General features: G+C 39.0%; 1 protein-coding gene across 2 annotated transcripts in view; it reads right to left on the bottom strand.

Annotated features, from left to right (window-relative positions):
* Ctnna2 (catenin alpha 2) overlaps positions 1 to 13,874 on the bottom strand; it is a 1,097,293-nt gene extending 1,083,419 nt beyond the window's left edge. Inside the window, exon 1 of one of the 2 annotated variants that reach the window (XM_048416544.3) lies at positions 13,701 to 13,874. The gene's annotated coding sequence lies outside the window, so the exon portion shown is untranslated. The remainder of the gene's footprint in view (positions 1 to 13,700) is intronic. The other variant, XM_048416545.3, reaches the window with a different exon arrangement.
* Between the last annotated feature and the right edge of the window lie 2,624 nt (positions 13,875 to 16,498).

Raw genomic sequence — 16,498 nt, 5'->3', positions numbered from 1 at the left:
ACTTTACATTATTAAATATTTTTTTCTTTATCACGGAAACAAGTCACAAGAAAGAAAATCTACTCTGGTAGCCTTCTGCCTAATATAGTGCTTAATAATGACACAGGACTTTAATTTTGATTTGAAGCATTTTAACTCATATTCAACACAAATGCATATTTCACATGCTAACCTATCTTAACTGATAATAATTCACAATCTACCGTGAACAGTAACAGACCTGGGCTTAAGGGGTCAGCTACTCAGCTACTCATAGAAGTAACAGCACAAAAAACTTGTCTGTACAAAGCCACCCAGAGATCAAGAAAGTTCCATCAGATAAATAGCTCCATATCAAATTATTCAAACAATAAAAACCAGGAATTTTCTATAGGCTGAAAAATTTATTCATAATTATAATGTATTATTTTAATCCATCCTTATTGCTATAATTATTTACAGAAAGAAATACTGAAATTGACATTTTTTTAAACTATAATATTCCAGCACCCATAAAGATATGTGGTTACATGAACTGTGCCTTGACACATGTACTTATTTCACATTCACATTCAATATTCTTTAAGGAAAATGCTTGTTTTGAAACTAAAAATGAGATTTAATTACACTATGTGACTCATAAGGTCTTAAGAGGAATGGCTTCACTAGGAATAAATATTGTCCCAGTTAAGCTCTCTATTATTTTGATGAAACATTGTGACCAATAAAAAAATTTGGTAAGGAAAGAGTTTATTTGGTTACATTTCCATATACCAGTTCATCATCATTAAAAAAAAGAAGAAGAAGAAGAAGTTAGGACAAGAACACACAGAAGGAAATTGTAGGCAGAGCTGATGCTGAGGCCGTAAGGGAACGCTGCTTGTGCTTGCTCCTTACGGATTGCTCAGTCTGCTTTTTTATAGAACTTGGGACCCCATCACTCTACGGAGGCACCATCCATATGGGCTGGGTCCTCCTGTATCAATCAGTAATAAAATTCCCTAGAGTTTTGCCTGCAGCCCAGGCTTATGGGGGTATTTTTTAATCCCCCCACTCAGACGACTTTAGCTTGTGTCACTGACATAAAACAAGCTAGCACAAATATGTACTAGGAATGTAGCTGAGTGTTAGAGCCCCAAGTTTGACCATTATAGAGGGAGAAAGCAGAGGGGGAGGAATAAAATAACAAAATATTAGTTATATATATATAATATATGCATAAAACCTAAACCAGATGAATAATTAAATTTCAAAGCAATGAATCCATTTTCTCAACTTGCATAATCAGTGATAGTTTTTACTTAATATAATTATTTTGGGGCTGGAGAGATGGTTAATAGCACCAACTACTTTTGCAGAGGACTCACACTTGGTTCCCAGCACTCATATCAGATGCTTCTCAACTGTCAATAACTCCAGCTCCAGGGCATCCAACGTCCTCTTCTGGTCTCTGTGGGTACCTGACTCACATGCACATAACCACACATCATATACACATATACATATAATTAAAACAAATCAAAAAATTTCATGCTAGAAAATTATAGGAGTAATCTAAAGTTAACCTTTTTTCCAAGCTTGACAAATATGGTCTTTAGACTATAAGAAATTTAATAATTACTTTTTAAAAGTAAGCTCAGGCCAATAACATGAGACAACCAAAGCCTCCCGTGGGTCAGGCAGCCACTGAGTTAGTACGTCCACATGTCTAAGAAACGGCGCTAGATGCAGGGGAGGTGCTGTCATGCACAGATGCTTGAGTACACAAATAACTAAATAAGACACAAAATATCCAAAGAATATAGCTGTCTTATAATTTTTAAAAATGTCATAGAGTGAACATTTTCAAAATCAAGCAAATTATTGTTCAGTCAGCTGGATGGCAATTTACAAAGATACTTTCAGACCCCTGGGAGCTACATAGAAAAACAATCTCCATAAAATATTCATAGAGGCCCAGAAAAATTGCCAAGTTAGAATGCACAAGAGAGTATATGGATTTCATTTTTACAATATGGCTCATCCAAAGAGGAGTTCATAAACAGAAAGATATGGATATTAGTGAATTGAGATGCCTTGGACCCAATAGATAGATATCTGGAATCTCTTTTTAAAGTTTCCTGTTTTGACCAAGTATTTCAGAAATAAGGAGTACCTAAATTTCACTAAATCCATGTTAGAAAAAATATTTTAAGTTAAATATTAGCAGAAACTATATGAAAATCAGTGTTTATTTTTCATTTGCAAAATGTATTCGATTCATGACCTATTATCTCATTTTTCACTATTATAATAAGTATTGCCATTATGTTTCCAGTACTAGAACTGAACCTGAAGCCTCTTGCACAGTAGACAAGTGTTCTCCAACACTGAAAATTATATTCATAAATAGTTTCTTGCCTTAACTTTTAAAATGGTCATAGAAATTGTAAGAAAAAAAATGTGTGAGAGAGAAATGTTTTAAAATAGAAACGTGTTTCAAAAAGGTGACCCAAGTATAAAAAGCAAAAAGGCATGATCTTTGTACCATGGAAGAATCATTAGAAATTATAAAGGAAAGCTGCCAATTCCCCCACAGTATAAGCAGAAGAACTTAGATATAAGATGCGAATAAACAGCACAAAATGATTAGGATCTCCTCTGCGTGGAAAGCTATTCATGATCCTCAAAGATAGAGAATGAAAACTAAAAAACTAATGAGACTGACAAAAAGATGCAATCACTTCTCCATCAAAATTACCTTTAATTGAAGGTCAAAATACCAAAATACCAAAATGCTAGTTCTGAAATTTAATAACTGTTGGATCACCATAGTCTTCTTTTTAAAGGGGTATAAGAGTAAATATGAAGCTTAGAAAAGGAAAAACATTTGGATCTCACAACATACTCTATGCTACAGAGATTATGACACTCTATCCTGATTTCAAGAATGAAAAAAAAAATACCTCTTCTAAGATGCACAGAGTGAATTCATGTAAAAGGTTCACCCTAAAAGCACACAACTCCCAGCAGAAGCAGTCACCAGATCACTACACAGAAAGGAAACAGACTCTCTAGACGTCACAGGAGAAAAAAAAATCCCTCTCGTGTACTTACTGGCAAACTTTTATATGTACAAAATTATCTTGTATTTGCATAGAGATGTGGAATCAGGCAATTTCAGACTTGCAGGTAGAACAGAATTTGTATACTATTTTAAAAGAAGCCTAGCATTAACTATCAAAGTAGAAAGTGAACACACTTCCTGCACTAGCAGTTGTAGTTAGCAGCATTAAAACATAAGGCGCTGGTCCATGTGGAAAAGAAACCTGTAAAAAGATGTTCCTTACAGTCTTTCCTGAAATGGCAAAACAGCAAAACAAACTGACTATGGAGGCACAAAACCTGCAGAACCCACAGAGGACCCACACTGAACAGCAAATGATAGCCAGAAATGAAAACCTAAAGTTGGAGACCATCAGATACTAGCATGGTGGTATTTTCCTCTTTAAAAAGATTTATTGATTTTATGTCTATGTGCTGAGTGTATATGCACCATGTAGATGCAGGGTACTTGCAGGCCAGAGAGGGCATCAGATCCCCTGGTACTGGAATTACCACCATAAATGATACATATGTAAAGGGCATCGTCTGCTCACCCCCATGTGTGTGTGCGGGCACGTGCGTGCGTGCGTGCGTGTGTGTGTGTGTGTGTGTGTGTGTATGCTTGAACATTTACACACCCACTAATAACCACCTTCAACATAGGCATTTGCTACCTATTTCCAGGTGTGTCTGAAGAAGGTTCCCAAAGTTAGTATGTTACCCATACTAGAAGGCAAAGCATATCAGGCATTTTTCAACTGTATATAATAAAATACTATATTCCAATAGATGTGATGTATCTCAAAAACATGTAGAAGAATTTTTATTATGCTGGAAAGTGATAAAATACATTTAGTTTTAAAATAAGATACAAAATGATAGGATTTAAGCAGTGCTTTAAGAAGATTTCACTGTAAGATAAACTAGAATATAGTCATGAGGAGGTGGGGCTAGAATTTTACCAAATGTTCATCAGGTGGGTAGTTATACTACAAATTTGTTTTGCCTTTCCCACGTATTTTCCTTGTTACTTTCTGGACAGAAGTCATGTCAGTACCAAAGATAAATCCTGCTCTTTTTAAACAATGTATCTCTTGTTTCATTCTTGAGATACCTCCATGAACACAATGTGTCAACATTTCTCCAGCCCCAGCTTGTCTCCTCACTGGGTCTGTCTTTCAGCTGTTTGATCAGCATGTGCCATGAGAGCCTTAGTCTTGGGTCTCCTGGATGTTGTTTTTCCCCATCTCTCCCACTGTTCCTCTCTGAATTCATCATCCTGCAGGGACAGCTGTGGCCAGTCCCAGACCAAGTCTGGAACGAAGACAAAGTTTCTAATGTAAGATCACCTTCCCTTCTATTCTCTTAATTTCATTATTACAGGAACTGAGTTTTCCTTTAGTGACAGCCTGGATTTCTGAGCCATGAAACTGCAGCGTTAGAGAAGAGTACTTCACCCTCTACCATGTAGCATTAAACTGCTCAGAAAACTGTTTTATATCTGTGGGTAGGCAGTCAACTAGTGAGAGCAAATGCCCTGTCTTACTCTTGTATGGATTCTGAACCGATATTCTTCACACATACACACACACACACACACATGCAAACACACACACAGGTACACACAATGGTTTTCATGCCTTACATGAAAATATGTAATGAGTGACTGACAAATTAGAACAGAAACCTGTAGGATTTACTCGAAGATGGAGCTGGTTCAGAGATTAAATTCAACCAACAATTATTTGTGAAGGGACTGTAATAGAAAAATAGAAAAAATAAGTATTTTATCCATGGAAATGTATAGTTTCTATCCATGAAAATTACCTTAGAGAACAGTTCAAGAATAATTACTGTTTTGGCTTCATCCTGAACAAGCGAAACATGTAAACCTTCTTGCCTGAGGTCCTGATTTCACAGATGGGCAAACTGCAATCAAACTAGCTTGCCTGGATCCCAGACTATTGCCAACACTAACTTTGCCTCCTGTCCCAACCCCATGGGTCCTGCTTGCTTCACACTACTTGGCAATGTTTGTGTGCTTACCCACTTTCAACTGGTCCCTTGAATCTACATTCCTTGCCCTTCCAGCTCACCCTTTAGGCCACAATTTGAATCCTTTCCTTATGTTCCAGAGTACCCTCTGATACCTGTTTTTACTCACATGCCCAAAATAACAGGCTGTCCCCAAACCCACAGGGCCTTTTGCTTCAAACTCTCTCCAATTTACTGAGAATGCCGTGGCGGCCTGTAAATGCGCTTTTTTACAAACGAGGAGGCTTACTCGTCATTCACTTTCTTCTGCTTGTCAGTCCTTCCACTGACTCTGCCCAGTGTTGAGCAGTCAGAGAAGAGAGCGGGCTGCAGGATGGCTTCTGGCAAAAGTGCCCTCATTTAGAGGCTTCTGCTTACAGTCCGCTAGAAACCAGAGCAGCTGCCAGAGTCTTACTGCACATGAGGTCAACACTCAGTGAGGCCAGAGCAGCAGGCCACTGAGGAAGAGCAGTGCACAGTTCTATACCTAAGGTCCATCCCACTGATATCTGAACACTTTCACAAGTCCTTTCAATGCCTCTCTTTCCTTCTGGAGACAGGTTGTACACAACTGGTTTTCACAGTGCACTTACGAGCTCATACATTCACCACCACCACCATCAGATATGCTAATTTTTTTTGAAAGAAATAACCTTAGATGGGGATTTGATGGAGTCTGGGGCTGTTTTAGATTCAAGGTGCTGTGAGTAAAACTGTTACAGATTTCATAAGAAAGTTTCTATATGCTTTTTATTTTCTCAGTCATGGAATAAAAGCGCTTTTAAAATTAGAGGTTTCAGGCTGTTTCCCAAAGTATCGCATTCTTATTTGTCATGTATAAGTATCATATACAGTTGTTTCTCATTCTCCTCTAAGCTTGATGTTTATTTTCACAATTTTGAAACTTCACGATTAATGTTGTGACATTGGTTTTTAAGGTTTTATTTTATTTCCAAATATATGTTTATGTGTGGGCATGGGCACATGAGTTCAGGTACCTGTGAAGGACAGAAGCTTCTAATCCCCCAGACCTGGAGTTAGAGGCAGCTGGGTCCTCTGCAAGAGTAGCAAGTGTTCTTAATTACTGTGCCACTCCTTAGCTCTAATCTGTATGTTTTTTTATTTTATCATTTAAATGAGTAAAGGAATTAAACACATGGACTGCAGACATGGCTCTGTGGCTAAAGCACACGATGCACAGTTCTAGGAACCCAAGTCCGTGTCCTCAGCACCTGTGTAAATGCTGGACAGGTGTAGGAATCACCTGTAACCTCAGCAATCCTGAGTAAGCAACAAGGGGTTTCTCTGGGCAAGCTGGTTAGCGAGATTATCCCAAGATGGTGAATTTTAGGCTCCGCAAGAGACCAGCTCAATAAAGTCAAGAAGGATCTAAGAATGCACCCAACATTGATTTCTGATCTCTACATGTATGTGAACATGTGTGCATGTGCACTCGTGCACACATACATATGAATACACACCACACACACACACACACAAAAAGACCCAAGTGCCATTCTATGCAGACATTTTCATTTGTAAATCTTCTTGTGTGAACCACATCTGCAGACTGTTGACTAACTTTTCCATAGATCTTTGTCTTCTTATTGAGAAGAGAGATTCTCTCTCTCAACTTCAAGCCCCTTGTCACATGCACAAGAGAAAGAGATACACAAATGTAGCATTGGCCATGTATCTTGAAAAACAAAAATGCTGTCATTTAATTTTGTTACTCTTAATATAATTTAAATTTCACAATTAGTGCTCTTTAGGCTTAATAAATATTTGCCTAGCTCAAAATTCACACAACAATTCCTCTATATTTCCTTTCAGAAATACACCTATCTCCTAGCAGTGGGATCAGGGACTGTCACTAACGCTTGAACTGGCTTTTAGGAGCCTATTACTCACACATGGCTGCCTTGCCCAGCCTTAAAACAAAGAAGGAGCTCAGTCCCACCATGATATGCCATGCTTTGTTGATATCCATGGGAGGCCTGCTCCTTTTTGGACAGAAACAGAGGAGAGGAAAGTGGTGGGGGAATAGAAGGAGAGGAGGGAGAGGAAACTATCAATATGTAAAATAAGTGAAAAAATAATTTTAAAAAAGAAATATGCCATCCAAAATCATAAACAAATCTCAGACAACATACTCAGTGGGTTTGGATTCTGTATTTCAACCTACATCAGTATCTAAAACAGTAAATTCTGAAAAAGCAAGACAAAAACCTGAGCAATTTATAGGAAAATCACATAAAGAAAGAAATATTCTGTACGTTGAATATAGTGATCCTAGGCAGAAAACATCTAAGTGAACAAGCTATTTGATTAAACAAATTGGTTGTTTTGGTTGCAACATAAAATACATCTCTAAGGCAAAAATGATGTCTCAACAACATGGGGCTGTGGCTTGTGGAGGGGTGAGCACACGTGCACATGCATTCAGAAGAATGTAATCGGAAATTTTGTTAAAACTACTGTACAAAGTCTTTCCGTAGAAGGCAAAAAAAAAAAAAATTTGCAAAGGTTTGTCAGTTCAAACTCTGGAATGTACAAAGAAAGAACTCTAGCAAATTGTTTTCTGACCACCACACATAAACCATGTGTGAGTTTACATTCATTTATCATCCATGTTTTAGTTTTCAAAACTATTTATTGAATTAAATATGTATACTCACATATGTGGTATGTGTGTGTGGTGTAAGTCAAGAAGATACAGTGATTGCTACACAAGCATATACCCTCATTTGAACCCCGTCACCATAGTAGAATATACCTGTAATCTCAGAACTCTTATAAAGAGATGGGGACTTCAGAAAGGAGATTCACAACATACAATCCTGTCTCAAAGTGGAAGATGAGAAATGACGCCTAATGTGGTCCTTTGACCTCCAAATGTGTGCCGTGGTAAGTGACTACCCTTGTTCTCTCTCTCTCTCTCTCTCTCTCTCTCTCTCTCTCTCTCTCTCTCTTTCATACATACACACATACACACACACACACACACACGAGCATAAACACACTCACGGCATGGAAATACATATATATTCAATACAGATACAGAAACAATACGTCTATTTAATGCATATATATACATATAATCCTGCATTAATAACAATTAAAACATGGATTGTATTATTATGACAGTGAAAATATAAGAAACTCCTAACTGAACAGGAAGTTGCAAATTTATATAATTTTGTTTATTAATACTTATTAATATACAAAATTCATCCATTTTGTGTCATCCTTACTCAATCTTTCTATTTGTTAACTATCTTTAACTAATAGGGAAAACAACTATGTTTCACACATAGAAATTCCTATCATCATTAAACATGAAAATAATGATATAAGAGCTGTGTTTATGGACCAAACCTTCATTTCAAAGGAGTAATGATATTCTTTTTCATAGTAAAGGCCTGAAATAATAAGTGTTATAACATGAGACCATCACTTTCTGTTGTTATAATATTCCCTGAGCAATCATTTCAAATAGATGTCAATATATATTTGTGGTTGTGTTCAAATTCATGTTAAAGGTGAAAAATCATACTAGGAAACTAAAAATACCCAAAATACTTCCTTTTCAAAGTCATCTGTTTCTCGTAGAAATGACACATCTTACATATTTTATTTAGATCTGTGGAATCTTTTAAAAATCTTAAACAAAGAATGAATCTCAAGTAGAAAATAAAAACACCACATCCCTAAACAAGTCACTTATGGAACAAACTCAGAACACTGTGGAAGGGACGGCCAGCTGTGTATAAAAGCTGGAAGACAAGAAGGCTGTGAAATGCCATCTTTTAGACTCTATACACCCATTATTTTCATTAACTCACAACTATAGCTTCCTGCACTGAACCCACACAAGACCTGCCTCATCAACAATCAGTCAAGAAAGACAACCTACCTTTCACCTGCTGAGCCCAATAGATACAACGGATCCTTATATATCCACTGTTAAATACGCAGTTCTGGTTAATCTCAATGAGTACAAATAAAACAAACAACATATCTGAAAGATATTTGTGAAGAGGATGGAACGGGAGATGTGGTAAGAAGATGGGGGTGACATACAGTAGTCAGTATGTATGACACGTGTGAAAGTGTAAAATAATAATAATAATAATAATAATAATAATAATAATAATAATAATAATAATAATAAACATTTTTAAGATTCCAGCTTCTATTTTATACATTTTTGGAAATACACTTACTTATGACTAATATAAGTTAAGCTGAGATCAACTCTATATGTGATTAGAACTATTAAAATAAATATAAGAAAAACTTTTTTACTATTAGGGAAAAGGCAATGAAGCTGTGTGCACCCATTAAAATCAAATTAAACAAAAGCATTACAAACAGGGCTACTTTGAACTTGCTTGCAGAGAGAACTTCCTGGAAATCTATTTTCAGATGAATGTAAATTCCTACCTACCACTTCCAGTGTTAGGTGAACATATTCCACAGAATAGCCTATGAACCGCAAGTAAAATTGAAGACTAACCAGCAGAGGTTGTCTACGAACATTTGCCCCTCCAGATCTTCAGTGTGATCAGGACAAGTTCCATACAGACACTTTCGTTTTCACCATGTGTTAGTTCACCAACAAAATACCAAACAAGAATACTCTTGGAATCATGAATGTTTTTGTATCCTCATGAAAAGGAAAATTAGTAACTGGATAATATCATCAGTAAAATAGAAAGCTCCAAGAAATAGAATTACTTCCAGAAGTTGTGGCTTTGTGTATGTAAAAATAAAACATCTTCTAAAGAGATATATCATCCTGGAATGTAAGAAAAAACAAAAAGAGGTGTGATCATGATAATATTAAACCATTATTGTCTAGGAAGTATCAAGAGTTTTCTCTACCTCACAGTTTAAGACAAAAATAAAATAAAATAAAAAAAAAGAATACTGTGGGTCTAACTGTGGCCCATTGTTCGGGCTCTGTGTCTTATGATAAGATGGAGGACTAGATGCGATGACATGGAAGTAAAATTAAAAGCAGCTAACTGCTAACTGAATCTCCAGTGACAAAGTGTATACCATGGTACAGTCAATTGACTTGTCTGAGGCAGCAGAATACTCACTATGATAATATGTTTAACACCTTTAAAATATTCACCAATTTAATCAGTAGTCCAAAACATGAATAGCCTTGTTGATACGCCTCACATCATACCAAGCTTCCTCTTCCATTTCTGCTTTGACTCCAGCTGTGGTACCCATACTATTTGACATTCTTCTCTGGGATTTCCACCCAAGCTTGAGTGCTCCTACTAAATAAAACATTTTTCATGGTCACACAAACATCTGTCCCCTTCAGAACTGCTGTCATAGCTCTCTTCCATCTTTGAGGTGCATAATTCTATATACAATGTTGGAATGGTTTTTTTTTAAAAAAAAAACTGTCCACCTAATTAAAATAATACTAATTTAAAACATATCTTGCTCCAAGTTCTGTACTAAACACATTTGACGTCAAAGCAAACTCCATGCACCATAATCTTATACCACTGAAAAAGCAAGTTTCTTACATTGCAGGTAAGGACACAGTGTTCTTAAGCAAGAGAAACTGAACTCATCTTGGAAACTTTCTCCAAAGATCTAGCTCATTGCAGCTGTGAAACCGGACCTACTGCAAATACCTTTTATCTTCAACTAACCTATGAGCTGATGCCAAAGACAGCGTCTTTTTCTTCTTTACACCTTTTTTCTGCAGCTCACACTAGGCAATATTACTATACATATGTGTCAAGAGCTTGAAAAGAGGGAGGCATAAGAGACATATGCAGAATATTTCATGTGGGGCTCACAACATGTTCTATGAAGTCTTTGTATTTTAAAGACCCATGCAATAAAAGGCAGATGCTTCGGGAGATAAAGTTCTTGAGAAGTCACAGTCACATGTATGTGAATGTGTTTGTTAGTTAAGGTGGCAAACTGTTTTATTTATTTATTTATTTATTTGTGTTCTGTTTTGGGGGGTGCTATGGAATAAGTCCAGGGCCTAGAACACGTTGAGCAAGGGAACTATCACTAAGCTATACGGCTGAAGTATAGCTTACATCTACAGCCAGCTACATCTAATTGCCTCTTTATGCATTCATTCTTTTTCTGGTTCATATTTTATTCATCTCACTCATCTACTCTCCTAAGATATTGTCATAAACAAAATATTTTATTTTCTATTTCTTCAATAACTTCAGTCTGCTTTCACAATATTGATGAATATTTATAAGCAAGAGTCAGATAAAATGTGCTTTTCGAGCCATAGTGAGCACTGTATTCCTTTCTGAGATAGTAGCTCATCATTCCGAGCAGAAAAACTGCAACATAGAAAAAAACAGGCTGATGAGGGACTGCTCCTCCCACACTCAGAACTCCACAAAGCAAGTGTAATAGATTGGCAGGGAAAATGGCATTTGAAAGTAAGTTAGAACAAAAGAAACTTAGCATCCCCATAAAATTGCCATGAAAGTTTTCCACTGGCTGAAACTCAGGACAAGAAAAGAAACACCAATAGTCAAAGCCCACCTGTGTGCAAATTCACAGTCAGCTAATATAACCACTCAAATACATACACGGTTGACCACATTTCTACCTGGAGACATTTGTAAACGATACTTCAGCCAAGCTTCTGCCACATGGATGATAAGCCTGCCAAGCCATGAAAGGAGCAGCATTCCTCCAGGGCAAAAGAAAGGGGGAGGCCTCTCTTGATTCCTAATATCATACACTTCCCAAACACTAATCCGCATGATCTTCGGTATCCGCTGTTGGTCAGAGCTGCACTCTGCCACTTAAGAAGGCAATTCTCTTCATTTTAACTCCTACCGAACATTCACATAAAATGCAAAAGTGCCTATTACACTGTTGGAATGTCATAGAAATTTCAGTAAAAGGAATAAATCCTAAACTTACTCCATACTATTGTTATTGACTGGCAACTTCAGCGAATCTAGTTTCGGTCCCTCTGTACATACTATTTATGTATTAAAATTTAGGTTTTCTTAAAGTTAAGGTTGGGGGAGGTGTTGATGCTCAGAAGAATTTCAACAGGACAAAGCATAAATCTTTAATTTTTCCAGTTTATCTTATGCATACAATTAGACTCACTGAGATGATAAACGAGCCAGCACTGCTGTCCTGCTAGCTAAGTAACCGCTGTGTAAGTCAATCATTTAGAAACAACACTTGCAAACAGGAGAACTGCCATGCCATCCTTGACACAGACAGAAGAGTCAGAGGTGAAGCTAAAGGAAGCAATGTCAAACACAATTTTCAGTGCAAGGAACTGATGAAAAATTGACTGAAGATTTTAAATTCTTAACAATAACCCCAGAGGCAATTCAACTTTTCAATAAGTGTGAATCTGGGTATGGACACAGTCACCTGGAACATTTTTTCTTCAGGTATCAGGGTTTCAATAAGGTGGCTGAGAAGGACTGAGAGTGCCTGTGCTGAATCCTATCACACAGCTAACGCTATCGAAATGATATGTTTACAAGACAGCAAAGTACAGTCTCATTCTGCAATAACTGGCTAGCCGTTCTCCGTCTCCTGAAGTTAACCAGGGATGAACAAAAAGTGGATCTTCCTATTGCCTCAAACCAAGTTCTCCGGGTGTTTTGCATATCAAGCAAAACACAATGTGTAATGCACGGGGCATTAAAGTTGAGAGAGTTTCTGTCTGTGAAGTAGGTAGTGACAGAGCCAAGGACACACAGGTTCAAGTCCAAGCTGAATATTAGGCCGGTGGCTTGAAAATGTCAATCCAGAAAGGCCTAGGGGAAGGGATACAGGCTTCCACTGTGCCACCCTTCCCACCCCTCCCCTCTTTCTCTCTTGTTCCCTTCCCGGCTTCTCTTTCCTTGTGGTTTCTCATGGAGACAACAATCAAAGCAGAGAAAGCTGGGTTTTAAATTAGTGTGATACACACTGGGAAAAAGCAATTCCAAGGAGGAAAAAAAAGAAAGGAAGAAACTGCTTAAGAGGGGAGTGGGGGGCATTTGGAAACACATCTAAGTGACAACCTCCCCACCCCCATCCTTTATAGCACATATCCATAGATTGTTCCTGGACTCTAGTCCTTCCCAGTTCCCAGTACTCTATCCAACTTGACCCTTAATCCTGACAATGTAAAGAACTGCAGGGCATTCTCTGAGCGACAGTGCCGCTCTTGGTTCATGAGACCAATTTTCCAGAAGCCCCTGAATCCGGACAGTTGTAGCAGGAAAGGATGCTCCCCACCATCCCACCCACCGGGAAAGGGGTGAGGTTGAGAAGGGGGTAAGATGAAGAGAAGATAGATAAAAGGCGTGAAAAGACGAGCTGGAGGGTGAGTGACCGAAAGAGAAACAGAGAAGAAAGAAAGGGTGGAAAGGAAAGGTGGGTAAAAGAAGAAAGGGATGAAAGAAAGGCTGGAAGGAAGAAAGGACCGGAGAGGAGAGAGGGATGTTGGGAAGGATGAGGGCGGGAGGGCTGGGGAGCGAGCGGGAGGGAGGGGAGGATCGAGAGGAAGGGAGGGAGGCAGGAAAGGAGGGAGGCAGGCAAGGATGGAGGATGCTGTGCTCGGGACTCACCTCTGTGGGTCGGTGGGAGTTTCTCGCCTCCTCCTCCTCGTCCTCTGTCTGCAGCAGCTGGCTTGGAATGACAGAACGGCTGGAGAGGCGGCGGTGGGGACTAGGGCAGCTGCTGCAGCTGCTTCTGGCCGAGGTGCGGTGCCGCCCGCTCCACCCGGGTCTCCGCCTCACTCAGGGCTGCCAGCAAAGCCGCTCCCCCCTCCCCCCGCCCGCCCCGCGTCCTGCCCTAGCGAGCGGCAGCGGCCCGGATCGCCGCTAGGGGAGGTGCCCAGTGCGCACGCGTAGCCGCTTTCTCGCTCGCTGGCGCGTGCCCGCGACTTGCCCGGGCTGGCAAAGGATGAGCACGCGGGCGCGCGGCCCGGGAGCGCCCGAGGGGCGGGACTGGAGACAGGCGCCACAGAGGGCGCAGGTGCCGTCTCCATGGCAATGGCGTTACCCTCTGGGCGGGGACCAGGAGCTTGATGCAGCCGGGCCAGGAGGGGCTGGGCTCCTGAATGATCTGCATTGGTGATGGAGGACTGAATGGAGATTCATACTCAGAAAGACTGGACCACGTGGCAGCAGGAGGCCAGGGCCCTGGAGGACCTGGATTCTCCGAACGCGGGAAAACCTGAAAGAGGATGGGACTGTTAGAGGAAAGAGGGCTGAAGCTGTTTAACAAAACCTCTGTGGATGCAGTTTCTATGGAAGGCATTGCAATTGTCTTTGTTAAGCACTCTAGCATGTTGAAGTATCCAAAATGTTTAAGGTCACTCTCTGTCCTCCAAGGGGTTACACAAGTCGGAAACATGAATAAGAGACACGTGTGCCTTGCCAGTCAGAAGTGGGGTCTAACTGTGATTGGGTCTGTGAGACATGCTTAGAGTCAAAAACGGTACACAGCTACATTCAGCGAGAAGCCTAAGTTACAATTGTCTTTGTTCGACCACAGAGCGGAATGACAACTTTGGCTTTGTCTGTACTACACTAAAGTGGGAAAAGTGGAAGACGGCTTATGGCAGATTGGAATGCAAACGATGATTATTCCATCTGTAACCCTCGTCCACTGAGTCCTTTGTTCATGCCATGCTTAGATGGCCCTGAATGACTGGGTGCTCGCATTCCGATTACCCTTTCACCTTTGGCTGTGTCCGCGATAGTTTCATCCACTGTTGCTCCTAAACTGCAAATTTGCAGTTGTTTGGAAACCACCTGGAACTCAATCGTCCTCCTGTCTTTTAGTTACCTCTATATGATCCTCTATCTTTCTCTCCCAATGTCTCCTTGACTTTGTTATTCTTTCCCGTCACCGCTTGACACGTCCTGGGAAAGGTGGACAAAGGATACCAAATGCAAACTTTAGAAACCAAGTTCATCTGGAACAATGCAGCTTCAGGACCACGGACAGTAGCACTGCCTGCCTGTCAGCATTCCTCCCTCTGAACCTTTTCCTTGTGCTCAGTCTATAGAAACTGGAGAGATATTCTAAAGAAGGTCCAGGTTGAGGGGTGAGAGGGAGGTTAAAAAAATCAACTAACTAGCCATCTAAATAAATAAATAAATACATACATATCAATTAAAGAATTTGTGCTAAAATATATGACCCCCGTGAACTGGAGCAGACTGGAAGCTGACCTTCTACTTGAATTTGAAGAAATCATTGGTTTAAAGCAAACATTTGCAAGATTTTTTAGTGAGGAGCTGGCAGGAGTCTGACTGGTGAAGTGCTTCAAAAAAAAAAAAAGAAAAAAAAAACAGAGAAATTCCATAGCGGAACTACATGGAGACTTACAGAAAGTGGGAGGAATCTCTAATTTTAAATGTTCCCAAGATGAAGATTAAAGTAGCCCCAGTTAAATGTTCACTCAAAGGGCTGACCTTTTCCTGATATTATTACTGTGCTTGCAGGAGGCCATTGTTATTTAATTTTTCTAAGCAGTGTTTCTCTATGTAGACCAGGCTAGCCTCAAACTCAAAAATCCACCTACCCTGACTTCCGAACACTGGGATTAAAGGCATGCACCATCACCAGCTGACTATCACTGTGATTTTTTCATTGTTTGAGTCAAACTGGAGTGTACAAACTAAATTATATAGATTTTTATTTCTATTAATTAGGCTTATATTTATAATATTGCTCTAATTGACAACAAATTAATCTAGGTCATGAACTTCCATGTGAACATGAGATTTTCCTTGTTTTTGTTCTGTAGTATCAAGACTGTAAAATATTGACAAATTTGAAAGTAATTTGTTAGCTCTGTGTTCATGCAACATTTAAATTGGTGTTAATTATAAATATACTACAAAACCATTCTAAATTCCTTATACCCTTTGTCCTTCCCATGCTTTCACCAAGTGTTCTCTGTCGATCACATTTCCTAAAGACATTATTCAGTCAATACAAATAAGGCATAATCAATCAAATACACCTGATATTTTTGCTTCCTAACTCCAAGGATTTTAATAACTCATTTATATTTTAAATGAAGGGAAGCCCTCCCTTTGCTTATTCCGACTGAAAATTCAAATATAATACCAATTTAGTCATTTATCAAATAATAGCTTATCTTTAGTTCTTTTGTTGGTGACTTGTTGTTATACATCTTTGATTTTTCTTCATTCAAACTATTGCCCTTCATATACAGAACTCAGAAAATCAGCTTTCCCCGCTCATATTAAGTATGAGTGCCAAAATAAATAAGAAAGGAAACTGTTAAAGCTACACTTTTGTGTTCAAATGGAAAGCTATCGCATAAATTAAGGATAATTTTATCTGCAATGGTGTGACATCTAGATTTTTAGAAAAGACTCCAAAA

Source organism: Myodes glareolus, chromosome 6, assembly GCF_982192425.1.
Source record: "Myodes glareolus chromosome 6, mMyoGla1.1, whole genome shotgun sequence".
Classification (NCBI taxonomy): domain Eukaryota; kingdom Metazoa; phylum Chordata; class Mammalia; order Rodentia; family Cricetidae; genus Myodes; species Myodes glareolus.
Note: the sequence above shows the minus strand (reverse complement) of the source record. Positions and strands in the feature narration are given on the sequence as shown.